This window comes from Rhinoraja longicauda, chromosome 28, assembly GCF_053455715.1.
Source record: "Rhinoraja longicauda isolate Sanriku21f chromosome 28, sRhiLon1.1, whole genome shotgun sequence".
Taxonomy (NCBI): domain Eukaryota; kingdom Metazoa; phylum Chordata; class Chondrichthyes; order Rajiformes; family Arhynchobatidae; genus Rhinoraja; species Rhinoraja longicauda.
The window spans coordinates 30835443-30848358 of record NC_135980.1 but is presented as its reverse complement, the minus strand read 5'-3'; positions in this window follow the sequence as shown (position 1 = coordinate 30848358).

The following is a 12916-nucleotide window of genomic DNA, read 5'->3' as shown; positions in this document are numbered from 1 at the left end:
ATCACTGTGATGGCTGTTTTGTGTAAAAAATTATATCTGTGTGTCTTGTGCTTTTCAATGTCTACTGCCGGACCCTGACGTGAGAGGACGCTGGCGTTGTGTATTCGCCGCTTTTCCGTCAGGATAGTTTGTCTGTTTGTTTCTATGTTAATTGTTTTTGTAAAGCGCTTTGAGCATGTGATAAGGCGCTATATAAAATAAATGGATTATTATTATTATTATTATTATTATTAAAGCTATCAGCATTACTCATGATACATCACTCACTACCAGGTATTGGGGCGGCACGGTGGCGCAGCGGTAGAGTTGCTGCCTCACGGCGCCAGAGACCCGAGTTCAATCCTGACCACGGGTGCTGTCTGTGCGGAGTTTGCACGTTCTTCTGCAAAGAGTAGGAATAAACGGGTCCTTTTCAGAATGGCAGGCAGTGACTAGTGGGGTACCGCAAGGCTCAGTGCTGGGACCACAGCTATTTACAATATATATTAATGATTTGGACGAGGGAATTGAATGCAACATCTCCAAGTTTGTGGATGACACGAAGCTGGGTGGCAGTGTTAGCTGTGAGGAGGATGCTAGGAGGCTGCAACATGACTTGGATAGGTTAGGTGAGTGGGCAAAGGCATGGCAGATGCAATATAATGTGGATAAATGTGAGGTTATCCACTTTGGTGGCAAGAACAGGAAAGCAGACTATTATCTGAATGGTGGCCGATTAGGAGAAGGGCAGATGCAACGAGACCTGGGTGTCGTGGTACAGCAGTCATTGAAAGTAGGCATGCAGGTGCAGCAGGCAGTGAAGAAAGCGAATGGTATGTTGGCATTCATAGCGAGGGGATTTGAGTATAGGAGCAGGGAGGGCATTGGTGAGACCACACCTGGAGTATTGCGTACAGTTTTGGTCTCCTAATCTGAGGAAAGACATTCTTGCCATAGAGGGAGTACAGAGAAGGTTCACCAGATTGATTCCTGGGATGGCAGGACTTTCATATGAAGAAAGACTGGATAGACTCGGCTTGTACTCGCTGGAATTTAGAAGATTGAGGGGGGATCTTATAGAAACTTACAAAATTCTTAAGGGGTTGGACAGGCTAGATGCAGGAAGATTGTTCCCGATGTTGGGGAAGTCCAGAACAAGGGGTCACAGTTTAAGGATAAGGGGGAAGTCTTTTAGGACTGAGATGAGAAAGTTTTTTTTCACACAGAGTGGTGAATCTGTGGAATTCTCTGCCACAGAAGGTAGTTGAGGCCAGTTCATTGGCTATATTTAAGAGGGAGTTAGATGTGGCCCTTGTGGCTAAAGGGATCAGGGTGTATGGAGAGAAGGCAGGTACAGGATACTGAGTTGGATGATCAGCCATGATCATATTGAATGGCGGTGCAGGCTCGAAGGGCCGAATGGCCTACTCCTGCACCTATTTTCTATGTTTCTATGTTTCCCGTGACCAGCGTGGGTTTTCTCCGGGTGCTCCGGTTTCCTCCCACACTCCAAAGACGTGCAGGTTTGTAGGTTAATCGGCTGCTGTAAAGATTGTTGTCCTTCGTGTCTCGTGGATTGTGCTAGTGGATATTTTTAAGGTGGAGATTGACAGATTCTTGATTAGTGCGGGTGTCAGGGGTTATGGGGAGAAGGCAGGAGAATGGGGTTGAGAGGGAAAGATAGATCAGCCATGATTGAATGGTGGAGTGGACTTGATGGGCCGAATGGCCTAATTCTGCTCCTTGAACATATGAACATGGACAATGTGTAGGAAGGAACTGCAGATGCTGGTTTAGATCGAAGGTAGACACAAGATGCTGGAGTAACTCAGCGGGACAGGCAGCATCTGTAGAGAAGGAATGAGTGACATTTCGGGTCGAGACTATTCCTGAAGAAGGGTCTCGACCCATTCCTTCTCTCCAGAGATGCTGCCTGTCCTGCTGAGTTACTCCACCATTTTGTGTCTACCTTCAACTTATGAATAATACTATGGCTGAAATTTTCACCAGCTCAATCTTTTCCATTTTGCTCTGCACTTCCCCATTGTAATCGAGTGGCACTGAACTCCATCCATCCCTGACGCCACTTGCCCAGTGCGGGAGGAGGAACAGAACTGGGTTGCAGCGACTCCAGGCAGGGTCGGGCTGGGGGGCTGCTCCACGTTTGTATGCACTTGACATATTTTTATTCATATGGTATTTACAGAAACAATAAAATGTTGCATGCCATGTTTGTGTTTGATACAGGGAACCCAGGGGCACATGAAGGTGACGGGCTCAAAGTCATTTGGTTCAAACTATGATTGGGATGTAAGTCACCAGCTAGACTTGTGATTCATGTGTAGTTTAGTGATACAGCGCGGAAACAGGCCCATTCGGCCCACCGGGTCCGCGCCGACCAGCGATCCCCGCACACGAACACTATCCCACGCCCACTAGGGACAATTTTTACATTTACCAAGCCAATTACCCAATAAACCTGTATGTCCTTGGAGTGTGGGAGGAAACCGAAGATCTCGGAGAAAACCCACGCAGGTCACGGGGAGAACGTACAAACTCCGTACGGACAGCGCCCGTAGTCGGGATGGAACCCGGGTCTCCGGCGCTGCATTCGTCGTAAGGCAGCAACTCTACCGCTGCGCCACCGTGCCGCTCTTTTCTGTAAGACAAGATATTTTCCAAGTAGGGATCACAAAATGCCGGAGTAACTCAGCGGGACAGGCAGCAGCTCTGGAGAGAAGGAATGGGTGACGTTCCTGGTCGAGACCCTTCTTCAGACTCAGGTGATTCACCTGTCTCGGGTTCGGACAGCTGGAAGTGGAGCCCCACTGCGGACGGTCCGTACTCACACGCCCTGCCCTCGCCCCACTGGGGGAGTGCGACACTGCCTGAAACATCCACAGGTGAACAGTAGAGAACGTATTGCCTGTTTGCATCACGGCCTGGTCCAGCAACCTGAACGCCCAGGAATGAAGACTGCAAAACGTGGTAAACACTGCCCGGTCCATCACCGGCTCTGATCTGCGCATCATCGAAGGTCCATCACGGGTACTGACCTCCCCACCATCGAAGGGATCTATAGCAGTCGCTGCCACAAAAAGGCAGCCGGCATCATCAGAGACCCACACCACCCTGGCCACACTCTCACTGACCCACACCACCCTGGCCACACTCTCACTGACCCACACCACCCTGGCCACACTCTCACTGACCCACACCACCCTGGCCACACTCTCACTGACCCACACCACCCTGGCCACACTCTCACTGACCCACACCACCCTGACCCACACCACCCTGGCCACACTCTCACTGACCCACACCACCCTGGCCACACTCTCACTGACCCACACCACCCTGGCCACACTCTCACTGACCCACACCACCCTGGCCACTCTCTCATTTCACCCCTGCCATCGGGAAGAAGGTACAGGAGCCTGAAAACTGTCACGACCAGGTTCAGCAACAGCTTCTTCCCTACAGCCATCTGGCTATTAAACACCACAACCTCAAACACGCTCTGAACCACATCGACCCGGGGGTATTGGTTTTGTCTTGTTGGTCACCCGGTGGGTGAGGGGACAAGAGGGTGAGACTGGTCCTTGATGATGCTGCTGGCCTTGCCGAGGCAGCGTGAGGTGTAGATGGAGTCGGTGGTAGGGAAGTTGGTCTGTGTGTGTGATGGTCTGGGCTGCCTACAGCTCTCTGCAATGTCTTGTTCCCAAACCGTGCCGTGATGCATCCCTATGAAGTGCTTTCTGCAGCGTGTGCGTAGAAGTTGGTGAGCGTTGTGGAGGACATCCTGAACTTCCTAAGCCTTGTAAGGAAGTAGAGGCGTTGGTGAGCTTTATTGGCCATTGCTTTGATGTGGCTCATCCAAGACAAGTTGCTGGTGATATTTATTCCGAAGGACTTTCCTTGCTAACAGACCAGGGAATAACTATCCCATTGGGATGAGGATGGATGTAGGAATCTCGATTGAGACCAGCGATTTAGTTTCCCCAGCATTTTACAATATTCAGTTCAATTCTTCATCAGCCAAGTTGAGGTGTGGTGATGCAACCAGGTGATGCGGTCTCCACTGTCCACCTGTGGAAGTGTCAGTGGAAACAGCTCCATTCAAGATTGTAAGAAATTGTAGAGGTAGCCCGTGCCAACACACAAACTAACCTCCCTCCCACTGACTCCATCTACAGCTCACGCTGTCTCGGCAAGGCCAGCAGCATAATCAAGGCCCAGTCTCACCCCCGGCCACTCCCTCTTCTCCCCTCTCCCATCAGCAAAGAGGCACAGAGGTGCCTCAGGGCAGCACTTTAGTCCCTTTAGGGCGGCACGGTGGTGCAGCGGTAGAGTTGCTGCCTCACAGCACCAGAAACACAGGTTCCAGCTTGGCGACGGCTGCTGTCTGTACGGAGTTTGTACGTTCTCCCCGTGACCTGCGTGGGTTTTCTCCGGGTGCTCCGGTTTCCTCCCACATTCCAAAGACGTGCAGGTTTGTAGGTTCAGTGGGTTCTGTAAATTCTCCCGTGTGTGTGGATGGGAACGTGTACGGGGCGACCGCAGGCCGGTGCCGAACCTCCTCTCCACATTGTATCTGTAAAGTGTGAAAACCCACACCTCCACATACAGGTCTCTTCCCAGCTGTTATCAGGCAACTGAACCATCCTATCACCAACTAGAGAAGCAGTCCTGACCTAACATCTACCTGTCCGAAACGTCACCCATTCCTTCTCTCCAGAGATGCTGCCTATCCCGCTGAGTTACTCCAGCTTTTTGTGTCTATCTAACATCTACTATATTGGAGACCCTCGGACCACCTTTAATCGTGCTTTACAGGATTTTATCTTACAGTAAACAACCTGAAATGACTCCAATTCCAGCGCTTTGTGTCTATCTAGAGTTGCCAACTGTCCCGTATTAGCCTGGACTAATCTGGGCTATTTTAGGCTAAATTGGTTTGTCCCGTACGGGACCGTCCCGCATTAGGCCCGCGGGCCAGGAGATGGGTTACTGCGCAACCTCCGTTAGGCCAACACACTCCGTTAGTCTCCACTGTCAGCCGGGGCAGTGTAGGCTAACGGAGAGTGTTCGCCTAATGGAGGTTGCGTAGCAACCCCCCTCCCGGCCCGGGCGGCTGCCATTGGTGGAGCGGGAGCGCGTGGCCGCTGGCTGGGTGAGGTCACGTGGGGGCGCGGGGCGGTGACGTCACCTTGTCCCGTATTTGGGAATGAGATAGTTGGCAACCTCTATGTCTATCAGAACTAAACCGTGGGTTGCAGAGAGTAATGGAAACAAACAACACCGTGTAACCTCAGTCCCTGCGGCCTGAATTGGCCTGAATCGTTGCCCTCTGCAACGATTTCTAGTGGCAGTTTTGGAACACAACTTCTCTCTGGACTTTGTCTCTTGGCTGACTCGTGAGCAAGGTTTAATCCTGGAAATGTTATATTTGGCTGAGGAGAATTGTTTTAAAGTTCAGAGAGGAAATGTGCTGACTAGCGTGACACAAGAAAAACGCTGCATCTGTCTCCAATTTTGTTTGCTGACTGTTTCACTCGGCGGTTCCCACTTGCCCTCAGCTCTTGGAGGGGTGAGTTCACGGTGATTCCACCCACTAGTCTGTGCCCCATTTGCACACTGGTTTTTTCTTACATTAATCCAAAATATTTATTCAAATATTAAAATAACACACACGGTACAATAAAACCAAAACACAACCCACCACCATAATACAAGACAAACTATAAACTATTATACAGCCATCTTAGGCATTTATTCACAAAATGCTGGAGTAACTCAGCGGGTCAGGCAGCATCTCGGGAGAGAAGGAATGGGCGACGTTTTGGGTCGAGACCCTTCTTCAGACTGCAGTCTGAAGTCTGAAGAAGGGTCTTGACCCGAAACGTCGCCCATTCCTTCTCTCCCGAGATGCTGCCTGACCTGCTGAGTTACTCCAGCATTTTGTGAATAAATACCTTTGATTTGTACCAGCATTTGCTGTTATTTTCTTATACAACCATCTTACACTCCTTGTCAAGGATGCGTTCATCCTCCCCCCGGTGCCCAGCGGTCCTGAACATCCCTCAGGGTGTCCGTGGGCAGCGCGTAGTCCCTCTCTAACCCCACCTGGATGCGGACGTAACCCCGGAAAAGGGGCAGGCAGCCGGCTCGGGCACATTCCCACACCAGTGGTGGGAGTGTGGAACGAGCTGTCAGTGGAGATCGATGAGGCAGATGCTACAACAGTATTTAAAAGTCACTTGGACACAGGGTCGCCAACTGTCCCATATTAGCCGGGACATCCCGTATTTTGGGCTAAATTAGTTTGTCCCGTACGGGACCGCCCTTGTCCCGTATTAGTAGGGTTGCCAACTTCCTTACTCCCAAATACGGGACAAAGGGTGATGTCACCGCCCCGCGCCCCACGTGACCTCACCCAGCCAGCGGCCACGCGCTCCCGCTCCACCAATGGCGGCCGCCCGGGCCGGGAGCACTTGGCCGCTGGCTGGGTGAGGTCACGTGGGGCGTGGGGCGGTGACATCACCCTTTGTCCCTTACTTGGGAGTGAGGAAGTTGGCAACCCTACTTGGACAGGTACATGGATAGGAAAGGTTCGGGGGGATATGGGCCAAACACGGGCAGGTGGGAGTGGAGTAGATGGGGCATGTTGGTTAGCATGGGCAAGTTGGGCCGAAGTGCCAGTGTCCATGCCATGTGACTCTATGACCCTAGTGATGGGAAACTCATTGGTTGGGGGGAAGGGGGAGAGGCTATGGATAGAAAAGGTTTGGAGGGATTTGTGCCGGTGGGCTTTATAGAGCGGTAGAGTTGCTGCCTCACAGCGCCAGAGACCGGGGTGTGATCCTGATCTCGGGTGCTGTCTGTACGGAGTTTGCACGATCTTCATATGACCTGCGTGGGTTTTATCCGGGCGCTCCGGTTTCCTCCCACACTTGCGAAGAGTTTGTAGGTGAATTGGCTTCTGTAAATTCCCTCTCATGTGCAGGACAGAAGTGGATCGTGCTGGTGTGAATGTAACAGCTGCCTTGCTTATGCAAGGACTGTTCAGAAGCCTGATAAGGTTAGTGAAGAAGCTGTCCCTTATTTGGGACCAGTTATTGTGGGAAGCGTTGTTGATGGTGGGAGGTATGGTCGGTGTAGGGTTGGATGGCCTGTGGGTGGGTGTGGGGGGGGAGGCGAGTGGAGAGGGGAGTTGATCAGCAACTGGCGATGGGAACCATTGGTCTGGACGGAGGTTTAGATTTAGATTTAGAGATACTGCGCGGAAACAGGCCCTTCGGCCCACCGTGTCCGCGCCGCCCAGCGATCCCCGCACATTAACACTATCCTACACACACTAGGGACAATTTTTTTAAACATATTTGCCCAGCCAATTAACCTACACACCTGTACGTCTTTGGAGTGTGGGAGGAAACCGAAGATCTCGGAGAAAACCCACGCAGGTCACGGGGAGAACGTACAAACTCCGTACAGACGGCGCCCGTATTCAGGATCGAACCTGAGTCTCCGGCGCTGCATTCGCTGTAAGGCAGCAACTCTACTGCTGCACCACCGTGCTGTGCCACCGTGCTGCCCAAAGGTGTCAGGTTAGCTGGGGGAGGGCGATGAGGAGGGAGCAGGTGTTACAGGTACACAGCCTGAGGGTGACCCCTGCCCTGCACGGCTGCTTTGTAGGTCAATTGATTTGTGCAAAAAATGTCCCTCGTGTGTAGGATGGGACTAGTGTGCAGGGATCGCTGGTCGGCACGGACACAGTGGGCCGAAGGGTCTCTTCCCCCCCCCCCACTGAATCTCTAAACTAACATATACTTGAGTTGTCTGGCACTGGTCCACACTGACCCGTGATCCCCGCACACTAACACCATCCTACACACACAAGGGACCATTTACAATGATCCCAAGCCAATTAACCTACAAACCTGTACGTCTTTGGAGTGTGGGAGGAAACCAGAGATCCCGGAGAAAACCCACGCAGGTCACGGGGAGAACGTACAAACTCCGTACAGACGGCGCCCGTAGTCGGGATGGAACCCGGGTCTCCGGCGCTGTGAGGCAGCAACTCTACCGCTGCACCACCCGTATTGAATTGCAGAGCAGACTCAAGTAGCATTGGAGACCCTTGGACTATCTTTGATTGGACTTTACTGGACACTATCTTGTACTAAATGTTATTCATGTTATGCCCTTTATCATGTATCTGTACATTGTAAATGGCTCCATTGTAATCATGTATTGTCTTTCTGCTGACTGGTTAGCACGCAACAAAAGCTTTTCACTGCACCTCGGTACACGTGACAATGAACTACACTGAACTGAAACTAAAACTAAACTTATGTTCTGAAAAGATCTTGACTGTTCTAAAGTGTGTTTTAACGTCCTCACAATTGGGTAACAGTTAGGGTCACCAACTGTCCGTATTAGCCAGGACATCCCGTATATTGGGTTAAATTGGTTTGTCCCGTACGGCACCGCCCTTGTCCCGTATTAGGCCCAGAGGGCGCTGTAGGCCCGGGGGCCGCTGTAGGCCTGAACGCTGTAGGCCTGGGGGCTGCTGTAGGCCCAGGGGCCGCTGTAGGCCCGGACGCTGCTGTATGCCCGGACAGGTCCGGAGGCCCGGGCGCTGCTGTAGGCCTGAACGCTGTAGGCCCGGGGGCTGCTGTAGGCCCGGGGGGCTGCTGTAGGTCCGGGGGCTGCTGTAGGCCCGGGGGCCGCTGTAGGCCTGAACGCTGTAGGCCCGGGGGCTGCTGTAGGCCCAGGGGCTGCTGTAGGCCCGGGGGCTGTTGTAGGCCCGGGGGCTGCTGTAGGCCCGGGGGCCGCTGTAGGCCCGGTCGCTGCTGTAGGCCTGGACAGGTCCGGAGGCCCGGGCGCTGCCAAACGGTCGCGTAGTAGCCGCCTCCCGGCCCGGGCGGCCGCCATTGGTGGAGCAGGAGCACGTGGCCGCTGGCTGGGTGAGGGCACGTGGGGCGCGGGGCGGTGACGTCACCCTTTGTCCCGTATTTGGGAGAGAGGAAGTTCTCAACCCGAGTAACAGTAAACAGTTTGCTAGGTTGCTTACAACCAACGTGACCTTTCTCTGACAACACAAACTATCTGATAAATTAAGTTTATAATCTGCTTTCAGGGTCCAGCATCAAGCAGAGGCTTTCCAATGTAATCAAACAGGAACATCCTGTACTGACACCGGGCACCGAGAGACCAAGGGAGAGAGGGAGGGGGAGAGGGGGGGAGAGGGAGAGAGAGAGAGTGAGAGAGAGGGGGAGGGAGTGGGGGAGGTGAGGGAGAGGGGGAGGGGGAGAGGAGGAGGGAAAGGGGAGGGGAGGGGGATGGGAGAAGGGGAGGGGGAAGGGGAGGGGGAGGGGGAAGGGGAGGGGGAGAGAGAGGGGGAGGGGAAGGGGAGAGGGAAGGGGAGAGGGGAGAAGGAGAGGGGGAGAGGGAAATGGAGACGGGGAAGGGGAGGGAGAGGGAGAGGGGGAGAGGGAGAGGGGGGAAAGGGGGGGAGAGGGAGAGGGGGAGGGGGAGAGGGAGAGGGGGGGAAAGGGGGGGAGAGGGGGAGGGGGAGAGGGGGAGGGAGAGGGAGAGGGGGAGGGGAAGAGAGAGAGAGAGAGAGAGAGAGAGAGAGAGAGAGAGAGAGAGAGAGAGAGAGAGAGAGAGAGAGAGAGAGAGAGAGAGAGAGAGAGAGAGAGAGAGAGAGAGAGAGAGAGAGAGAGAGAGAGAGAGAGAGAGAGAGAGAGAGAGAGAGAGAGAGAGAGAGAGAGAGAGAGAGAAACAGAGGGTAGGAAAGAAAACTGCAGAGGCTGGTTTAAATTGACGTCGACACAAAATGCTGGAGTAACTCAGCGGTTCAGGCAGCATCTCTGGAGAGAAGGAATGGGTGACGTTTCGGGTCGAGACCCTTCTTCAGACTGATGTCAGGGGAGGGGACAAGCTCAATCTCTGCCAGACTTGTCAATGTAAACCCCCTCTAACTCCTTTGCTGGTGCCCACTTTCTTCCACCGGACATCCCAGCCACTGTGATGTGGAGATACAGTTCGTTACTGAGTTGATTCATCCTCGGAGAACACAAAGACCATTTTACTTTGCAGAGCAGCTGTCTGGTGTGAATCCAGGGCATTTGTGGACGGCTAGCTTCACACGTTTACCGTTCCAGCAGGAATTGGGAATTTCACATGCATGTTGACCTTGGGATGTGAAACACTTCTCTTCCCACAGCTGTATTGGTTCAGTCGTGTGCGATTGGTTACGGCTGAGTTGGCCATGTGCCCATCGGTACCACGCTGTTCCGTGCGAGCGCACATTAGCTTGATGTCTTCAGTGCGTTTGAAGGAATGATCTTATAGAGGTGTATGAAATCGTGAGAGGAATAGATCGGGTAGAAGCACACAGTCTCTTGCCCAGAGTAGAGGAATCGAGTACCAGAGGACACAGGTTCAAGGCGAAAGGGGAAAAGATTTAATAGGAATCTGAGGGGTGATTGTTTTCACACAGAGGGTGGTGGGTGTGTGGAACGAGCTACCTGAGGACGTGGTTGAGGCTGGGACTATCGCAACGTTTAAAGAAACAGTTAGACAGGTACATGGATAGGACAGGTTTGGAGGGATATGGGCCAAACGTAGGCAGGTGGGACTAGTGTAGCTGGGACATGTTGGCCGGTGTGGGCAAGTTGGGCCGAAGGGCCAGTTTCCACGCTGTATCACTGTGACTCGATGACAAGAGGTGTTCCCATTCTCCCTCTTCACTCCTCACTGCTCTGAGAAAAGATAAGCCCTGGTTTTAACAGACCTCTTTATAACGGATTTCGATGATCGCGTTGGTTGTTGATACCCCCCTGGCCAGCGGGTCAGGCAGCATCTCTGGAGAGAAGGAATGGGTGACATTTCGGATCGAGATCCTTCTTCAGACTGATGTCAGGGGACATGTCCCGCCCCCTCCCCTGACATCAGTCTGAAGAAGGGTCTCGACCCGAAACGTCACCCATTCCTTCTCTCCAGAGATGCTGCCTGACCCGCTGAGTTACTCCGGCATTTTGTGTCTATCTTCGGTTTAAACCAGCATCTGCAGTTCCTTCCCACACAAATTGTACATCATGTCTGATCAGAGTCAGAGTGTTTTGTAAGAGGCATCTGTTTTCTGTCACACAGAGATTTCCTGGACTAAGGTCTTGCTCAAACACCTCGGGCTACTCTGCGTTGCCATGGTACGTACACCCAGGTGACTCATTAAAGCGAGACTACAAATCTAAAATAGAAACTGAATGACACCAAACTTGCCCGCTCAGCGGTTTTATAACCTTACGATAACGAGAGAGAAAAATATTAGTTTAGTTCAGTGATACAGCATGGAAACAGGCTCTTCGGCCCACCGAGTCCGCACTGACCAGCGATCTCCGCACACTAACACTATCCTACACACATTAGGGACAATTTACACATACACCAAGCCCAATAACCTACAAACCTGCACGTCTTTGGAGTGTGGGAGGAAACCCACGCAGGTCACGGGGAGAACGTACAAACTCCGTACAGACAGCGCCCGTAGTCGGGATCGAACCCGGGTCTCGATATCCAAATCCAATATTGCAAAGTCTTTATTCCTTAATCTACAGAAGCAACCTTTAGTTCTCTCTGGACAGAATGATCCTGCAGACTGACCCATTAACTCCTGTTAGTGAAAGCAGGACTGATGGGTCTGAAAGAAGGGTCTCGACCCGAAACGTCACCAATTCCTTCTCTCCTGAGATGCTGCCTGACCTGCTGAGTTACTCCAGCATTTTGTGAAATAAATACCTTCGATTTGTACCAGCATCTGCAGTTATTTTCTTACACTTCTTCTTACAAACATCCACTGACTTGCCCATGTCCCTCCAAGCCTGGCCTGGCCGATCCATGTACCTGTCTAATTGTTGTTTAAAAGTTGGGATAGTCCCTGCCTCAACGACCTCCTCCGGCAGCTCATTCCATACACCCACCACCCTTTGTGCGTGAAAAAGTTACCCCTCAGATTCCTATTTAAAAAAAATTATCTTATTAATAAAAAATAAAAAGTATTATTTTTTTAAATTCTGGTGCTGAAGGATCTTCACTTAGTGTTAAAAACCTCCCAGGTGAAGTACTTTCTGTCCCATAGCAGCACTCCAGGAACATAAACAGAATGTACCAGGGCAGGAAATTACTCAATCCATGTCAAATTTGAGTGGGATTGTAAATAATATATTTTTAAAAAACAGATAGGAGAGGAATCAGCTTTCAGCTTTGGGCTTTCAGCTGTGTCCACTTGGCTCGAGAAATGCCTGAGAGAGGACTCATCGCAGTGCAGCTCAGTGTAGCTTATTGTCATGTGTACCGAGGCACAATGAAAAACTTTATCTGCGTGCTATCCAGTCAGCGGAAAGACTAGACGTGATAACAGTCGGGCCATTTACAGTGAGTGTACAGATACTTGATAAGGGAACATCCCTTTGGAGGAACATCGGCTGGAATCTAAGAGGTGGTGGACTGAGGTGGGGAGGGGGGGGGGGGGGAATACTGGTGATGTTTGGCAGGTAACCAAATCAATGTTCCCTCCCCCCCCCCATTTGTTTCCTACCCCTTCCCCAGCTTCCTTCACCCCCCTTTTCCCTTCCTTCTCCCCCCCCCATCTACCACTTCTGGCCTGTAATGTGCTGTTATGTTTGTGTGCCATTGTATATTCGTTCTTAGTACCTGAACTGATGTACAGCCACTTTGGTCAACGTGGGTTGTTTTTACATGTGCTATACAAATAAAATTAACTTGACTTGACTTGACCACTTGCTGCAGCCGTTCCCGACCATCACCCCACTGGGAAACATCTCCTACAAGTCGCCGACAGCAGACTGGAGCGCTGCAAGTTGTTGACTTTCTCAGAAAAGCATGGCAGCTTCCAGGAATCCTGGTTCAT